This window comes from Colobus angolensis, unplaced genomic scaffold (assembly GCF_000951035.1).
Source record: "Colobus angolensis palliatus isolate OR3802 unplaced genomic scaffold, Cang.pa_1.0 Scaffold485, whole genome shotgun sequence".
Classification (NCBI taxonomy): domain Eukaryota; kingdom Metazoa; phylum Chordata; class Mammalia; order Primates; family Cercopithecidae; genus Colobus; species Colobus angolensis.
In genome coordinates this window covers 1,950,275-1,958,368 of record NW_012118321.1, presented here as the reverse complement: position 1 = coordinate 1,958,368, position 8,094 = coordinate 1,950,275, and positions in this window count along the sequence as shown.

The window sequence follows — 8,094 nt, the reverse complement described above, 5'->3', positions numbered from 1 at the left end:
TATTGATATGAGATGCTAATTTGAGGATAAGAAACTCCGTAAAAAAAAAAAAAAAAAAATCAGAGAAGTTCTAATGGCAATAAGAGTAGAAAGGGTGGTGACTGCTAGATACTAACTCTGGTCTGGTATGTATTCAACCCAAAGGGACTCCTGCATGCTATTAGTGATAAAAGTGATAAATATTGAAATGGATTCACGTTAAATATCTAAGTGTCTTCCATAATCATATCTATTCACAATGGTCCATGGCAATCCGGCTTTGCTTGAAAAGAGATGGCAACTGCAAAGATAATGTCAGTGACCTTCTTGGCTTTCAGCGTGCCCCAAGGCTCTCTCTGCCCTAAATGAACAGCAATTCCAAAAGCACTGCTCACCTCAGTTTTGTCCACAGACTCTCCTCATCTCTCTCCCGCTCTCCCAGTCTTCAGCCGTGTACACACCTGTGGCCGGAAGGGGTTGAGGATTGGATTCCCCCTGGGGGGGTTCCTAACACACACCCAGGGGCGCAGTCTTTTGGGTAGTTTCTGCCCTGAATACAGCTAGATTTAAGGCTTCCTGCAGTTTTTCATGGCAATGACAAGTAGCACCTGAAGGTGTGCTAGGAAGTGGCATTTCCCACCTCTGTGAATGGGAATGAGGCTTTTCCTCTTTCTGTGGCCACCTGGAATATTCCTCACCCTGAGAGGTCTCCACAAGGCTACCTGTGTTCTGGAACACAGCCATTGGGGGCCTCTCAGGTCCACAGTCTCGAAATTGACCCTCGCCCCTCCCAGGCTATATGGCCCGGGTGATGACCTTACACCTAAGGACATCAAGGACCAAAATGTAAAATTCAAACAGGAAGATAACAACTCCCTTGCCGGGCTTTGTAAAGTGACAGTAAACATTTCTTTTGTTGTTGTTGCTGTTGTTGTTGTTGAGACGGAGTCTCGGAGTCTTGCTCTGTCGCCCAGACTGGAGTGCAATGGCGCGATCTTGCCTCACTGCAACGTTCGCCTCCCAGGTTCAAGCGATTCTCCTGCCTCAGTTTCCTGAATAGCTGGGATTACAGGCGCATGCCACCATACCTGGCTAATTTTTATATTTATAGTAGAGACGGGATTTCACCATATTGGTCAGGCTGGTCTCAAACTCCTGACCTTGTGATCTGCCGGCCTCGGCCTCCCAAAGTGCTGGGATTACAGGCGTGAGCCACCGCGCCTGGCCGACAATAATCATTTCTTTAATTCAATGTTTACCAAATGGTGGTCCCTGGACTAGCAACTCAACATCGGCGTCACATGGAAATTTGTTAGAAAGGTAAGCCATTAGGTCCCACTTAGATATACTGGATCAGAAACACTGCTGGTGAGCCCAGCAGTCTATGCTTTAACAAGCTGTTCCAGGGGATTTGGATGCTGATTCAACCTTGGGAAATGAGGCTCTAATTCAAAGTCCAGTGATGAAAATGGAAAAATACTCTTACCTACCTTAAGAAAGGTGATGTAAAAGTGCTCAGCACAGGGCCTGGCACGTGATGCTAAATATGTAAGAGCTGCTATTATTAGCAGTCTTATTATTGAGATCATCATCATCATCACAAGGCTATTCATAAAGGGCTGTGGGACTATAATTCAGTGATGTCACTTGCAGGGATACTGGCACTATTTGTCAAAACATAAATGTAATGACTCACTGACTCAGCAAGTAGCCTCGAGGATAGTGATTTACAACTTGACACAGAGACACCCTATTCCACCGTTTGACAAATTCGTTTATTTAAAACGATAAAAAATAGCACTTATAGGGGGGCTTCATCAATAAGTAGGTCTCTTGACACACTTTCACAGGTCACATGATTTAACACCTGAGGACATCAGGACTAACTGCTGTCAGGCCTGAGTGGTGAGTGGAGTGACATGATTTCAAGTTCATAAAATGATATGCCACTATTCGTCTTACATTCTCAGGAAGCAGGGCCTCACCCCGCTCCTGTCTTCCCTTCTGGCCTTCCCAGTAGCCATAACCATGTACAAATATGTGACCATGAGATGTTCTTGCCTGATGTCCAGTGGCTCAGGGACCACATCTGGACCTCATCAAGACACCATCAGCCCATCATCTCAACTTACAGCGCTCAAGGCAGCACTAAATTCTGGAGAAGTGTGAGAACCCGAACCACTGAGGTCAAAGGAAGTGACACCAAGTGGCACAGGAGAGAAAATAGAATGAAGGTAACATTTCGAGTCCAGTGCAAAGAAGTGGTCAATGGTCTAAACTTCAGAGCCACATCACCTGGGTTCAAATTAGAGAGTTGCATCTTACCAGCAGCAGGAACTTGGACAAGGACTCAACCTCTCTGTGCCTTAATGTACTCATCTGTCAAATGGGCATAATAATGGAACTCATCTGTGGTGCTATGATATATATATAGATAGACAGATAGATATATTGTTTTTTTTTGTTCATGGTTCCTGGCTCATAATTCCCACAGCCCTTGTTACAGTTGTTTGTTATAATGTTAGGTGTATGAGGCCTCAGGGGCAGGCCTCTGACCGTCTCCTGCCTTTTCACTCTCTTCCCCTGCCTTCCTGATTGTAGGTCTTTAGACCTTGCCAGGAGAGTATCCCATCCTATACTCTGGGGGAATGAATGCTGACATCATGAATCTCCCTTAGAAACCCAAGAGGACTGGACTGGGTTCCTGGAGCTTCTGGATAGATGAAGACGTGGAGTTTTCTAGATGATGGTGCACCCAGGGAGGGCATGGCAGCTCTGTGCCCCTTTCCCCATACCTCATCCTATGTGTCTCTTCATCTGTATCCTTTGAAATATCCTTTATAATACATGAGGAGATGTAAGTAAGTGTTTCCCTAAGTTCTGAGGGCCACTCTAGCAAATTCACCGAACCCAAAGAGGGGATCATGGTAACAACTTGAAGCCGGTCAGTCAGAAGTTCCAGAGGCACAGACTTGAGACTGGTGTGTGTTGCGGGGGAACAGTCTTGGGGACTGAGCCCTCAAATTGTGGGATCTGACATTATCTCCGGATAGATAATGTTGTAACTAAATTAGAGGACACCCAGCTGGTGTCTGCTGCTTGATGTTTGGAGGAAAAAAACTCCACACATTTGGTCACGGAAATCTTCTGTGTTGGTTGTTACTGTGGTGTGAGACTACAGGGGAAATGTGGTTTTAGAGAATTTTCCCTCTACACCATCTCATAGAGCTGTTGTTGGGATCAGCTGCTTTGGTACATGGCAAGTGCTAAGTATCAGCTTTTACTGTTCACAAAATTAACAGTTTTGTAAATGTTTTGGGTAAAAATAAGGTGATGAACTTTCAAAAATGTGAATTTTTTGTGCTTTTTAAGCATTTAAGAAACTGTAATATTTGACTTCTGATTTTAATCAAATGCTTAAATGTACTATAATCTTTCAACAATTAGTAAGAATTTGCATACATTTAACTAAACTCTTATGCTTCAAATTTCTATTCCGTTATTTATTTAGAGAATGTTTAAAGAAGCAATCATTAAAGGAAGGGAAACATTGCACGTTCTCATTTATTTGTGGGATCTAAAAATCCAAACAATTGAGCTCATAGAGATGGAAAGTAGAATGATGGTTACCAGAAGGAATGTAGTGGGAAGGGTAGTGGGGCTTGGGGGCAAAGTGGAAACTGTCAATGGGTACAAAATTGTGTTACAATGAATAAGATATAGTAGTTCATAGTCCAACAGGGTGATAATAGTCAACAATAATTTAGTGTGCATTTAAAAATAACTAAAAGAGTGTAAATTGGAATGTTTGTAACAAAAGGAAATGATAAATTCTTGAGGTGATGGATACCCCATTTATGCTTACTACACATTGTATGCCTTTATCAATACACCTCAGGCACCCCATAAGAATATGTACCTACTATTTACCCATATAAATTAAAAATAAAAATATAAAAATAAAAAGATTGTACTACAGTACGGGCCCACATCATCCATTTCTAGGTAATTAATTACACTTTGCAAATTTTTTCAACTCCTCTCCTTTCCATGACTTCAGGAATTCCTCTGTGAATTAAACTTTTAAACCAGTGCCCTGAGTATCACATATGTTGTAGCATAGTAAGGAGTTGCTTTGATTTTTTTGACCAAATAAATTTTTCATTGACTCTTAGGGAATTATTCCCTGGCCCTTGAATTATAACCCTTCTCATGCTTGTGTGGAAAAATTCTGGTTTTCCTTGGCTCCTCTATTGGGTATTGTGGGAGGGACTGTGAAAGGGAGTAATCAGGTAGGACTCCTTCATCCCTCCTATAAGGTCTTACATTTGATTTAATTAACTGACTCCATGTATAACTCTCATTCTATTGTCTTCTCTCCTTCCTTTTCTCCTGCTGACTATATGCCTTCCATTGTGACATTAATTCAATTCACTATCTAAAAAATTTTAATAGACAATTTAGAACTTTGGTGACTAATATTGTTTGTATTTTTTTACCTCCAAATGTCATATAGAGATGTAATCCCCAGTGTTGACGATGGGGACTTGTGAGGTGTTTGAATCATCAGACTGAATGTCTTAGACAAGAATGGCTTAGTGCCATCTGCTTGGTAATGAATGAGTTATTCCTCTGATTCTATGGGAAATGTGGTTGTTTAAAAGTGTGTGGTACTTCCTCCCTCTCTCTCTTGCTCCCGCTATGACTATGTGACATCTTGGCTTCCTGTCACCTCACACCATGATTATCAGCTTCCTGAGGCCCTCACCAGAAACAGATGCCACAACCATGCTTCCTGCACAGCCTGAAGAATGATGAGCCAATTAAACCTCTTTTCTTTATAAATTACCCAGTCTCAGGTATATCTTTATAGTTATAGATGAATGGACTAATACAGAATACTGGTACCAAAGAGTGGTCATTGCTGTAAAGATACCTGAAAATATGGAACTGGCTTTGGAACTGAGTGACAGACAGAAGCTGGAGGAGTTTGGAGGACTCAGAAGAAGATAGAAGATAGAAAACTGAGGGAAGGTTTGGAACTTCTTGGAGATGGGTTAAATGGTTGTGACCAGAATGAAATGGTGATAAGGACAGTGAAGTCCAAGTTGACAAGGTCTCAGATGGAGATAAGGAACTTATTGGTAACTGGAGCAAAGGTAACCCTTATTATGCCTTTGCAAAGAACTTGGCTGCATTGTCTTCATGCCTAGGGATTTAAGAGTGATGATTTAGGTTAACTGGTGGAAGAAATTTCTAAGCAGCAAAGCATTCAAGAAGTTACTTGGCTGCTTCTAATAGCCTATACTCAAGTGTGGGAGAAAAGGAATGACTTAAGTTAGAACTTACATGTGTCCAAGTGATCTCACTGTTCAATTCCCACCTATGAGTGAGAACGTGCGGTGTTTGGTTTTTTTGTCCTTGCGATAGTTTGCTGAGAATGATGGTTTCCAGCTTCATCCATGTCTCTACAAAGGACATGAACTCATCCTTTTTTATGGCTGCATAGCATTCCATGGTGTATATGTGCCAGACACAGCAAGGGGAACATCACACACCACGGCCTGTCGTGGGATGAGGGTAGTGGGGAGGGATACCATTAGGAGATATACCTAACATAAATGATGAGTTAATGGGTGCAGCACACCAACATGGCACATGTATACATATGTAACAAACCTGCACATTGTGCACATGTACCCTAGGACCTAAAGTATATTTAAAAAATAAATAAATAAAGCAAAAAAATTAAATTAAATGTAAAAAATAAAAATAACTTATATGTGAAAGAGTAGAGTGTAAAAGTTTGGAAACTTTCCATCATCATGATAGGGAAGGAATCCATGCAGGCTGTGGAGCAACCACTTGCTATATATAGTAGCATGATTTAAAAGGGAGCCAAGTGCTAATATTCAAGACAATGGGAGAAAGGATTAGAAGGGATTTTAGAGATCTTCAAGACACCCCCTCCCATCATAGGCCCAAAGGCCTCTAATGAAAGAATGGTTTCATGGGCCCAGCCCAGTGTCTCTTTGCCCTGCTCAACGTAAGGACACTGCTCCTCACATCCCAGTTTCTCCAGTTCCAGCCTTAGCTCAAAGGGCCCCAGATACTGCTTGTGCCACTGCTTTGGAGAGCAAAAACTACCATAAACCTTGATGTCTTCCATGCGGTATTAAGTCCTTGGGCACCCAGGATACCAGAGTGAAGGACGCTTGGTAGCTTTTTCCTAGATTTCAGAGGATGTATGGAAAAGTATGAGTACTCAGGCAGAGGCCTGCTCCAGTGGCGGAGCCCACACAGGGAAACTCTCCTTCCCTTCTCCAGATCCCAGAATGATAGATCCACTGGCAGCTTGCATCCTGTGCCTGGAAAAGCTGCAGGCACTCAACACTAGCCTATGAGAGCAGCCACGGAGGCTGAACCCTGCAAAGCCATGAGGGCAGAGCTGCCCAAGGCTGTGGGAGCCAACCCTTGCATCAGTGTGCCCTGGATGAGGGACATGGAGTCAAAGGAGATTATTTTGAAGCTTTAAATTTTAATGATGGCCCTGCTGGGTTTCAGACTTGCATAGGGCCTGTAGCCCCCCTTCTTTTGGCCAATTTCTCCCTTTTGGAATGGTAACATTTACCCAATGCCTGTATCACTGTTGTCCCTTGGAAGTAAATAAGTGTTTTTTGATTTCATAAGCTCATAGGTGAAAGGAGATGAATCTCAGATAAGACTTAGAACTTTTGAATTGATGCTGGGATGAGTTGAGACTTTTGGGGTATTGGGAAGGTACAATTGAATGTATTTTGCAATATGAGAACATGAGACTTGGGGGCCCAGGGGTGGAATGATATGGTTTGGATCTGTATCTCCTCCAAATGTCATGCTGAAATGTGATTCCCAATGTTGGAGGTGAGGCTTATTCAGAGATGTTTTTGTCATTGAGGCAGGTCCTCCATGAATGGCTTGGACTTGGACCCCAAGATCAACCACTGAAAGGCTGGAAAATCTAATTGCAAATAGATTGAATGCTTTATCCACTTAGATGGTCTTTCGAAACACCTAGATGGCCACTTGGTGTATCCTCAGTACCTCATTCAAAAATTAAGTCCACAGATTCCATAGTATTTTATGCATCAGGGCCAAAAAAATTTAAGTGTCTCTTCCAAAAATATTGGTGGGGACACTTCTGCCCTCATGTTGAGTGGGTAACCTCAAGTTGCTCCATCTACCAGAAATGCAAACCTAAAAAAAAAAAAAAATAGACCAGATGTGGTGGCTCATGCCTGTAACCCCAACACTTTGGGAAGATGAGACAGGAGTATCTTTTGAGCCCAAGGGTTTGAGGCCAGCCTGGGAAACATAGCTAGACCTTACCGCTACCAAACATTAAAAAAAAAAAAAATGCGGAATGTGGTGGTGTGTGCCTGTGATCCCAGCTGCTTGTGATGAGGCTCAGGGCTGAGGTGGGTGATAGATTGGGACCAGGAGGTTGAGGCTGCAGTGAGCCACGATCATGCCACTGAACTCAAGCCTGGGCAACAGAGACCCTGCCCCTGAAAGCAATAACAATAAAAAAGTAAAGGTGGGCAAGAACCCACTCTTCATATATACCAATGAGTTAAATTTTAAAAATTATAGCTATAATTTCTCTATGCCTGTCTGTATATGTGTGTATATATATTACGTATGTATGTTAGATACCAGTGTTGGTCATAATCATAAAAGACACAATCTTGAAAGCTACAATCCTGAATGTTGAAATCCTGGAAGACAAATTCTGGGGAAGGGATTAGTGCATTTTCAGTTGCACACAGGATAGTTGCATCGTGTTAAGCAGAACTGTTAATTTGCTATTGTCTTTTTTGGATATTAACTATGCTTTAAGGAGATATGTATGGCTGCCAAGTTGACAAAAGGCAGATTTGTAGACTTAATTTTAGATGTCCGCTTAACTGAATTACAGAATATCTAGAAACCAGGAAAGCATTATTCTGCGTGTTTCTGTGAGAGTGTTTTCAGAGGAGATTAGCACATGAGTCTGAGTGGACTAGGTGGAGAAGATCTACCTCACCTTAATATTTCAAGTGTTTTAAAGATCACAGAAGTGAAAATCCAGGTGAA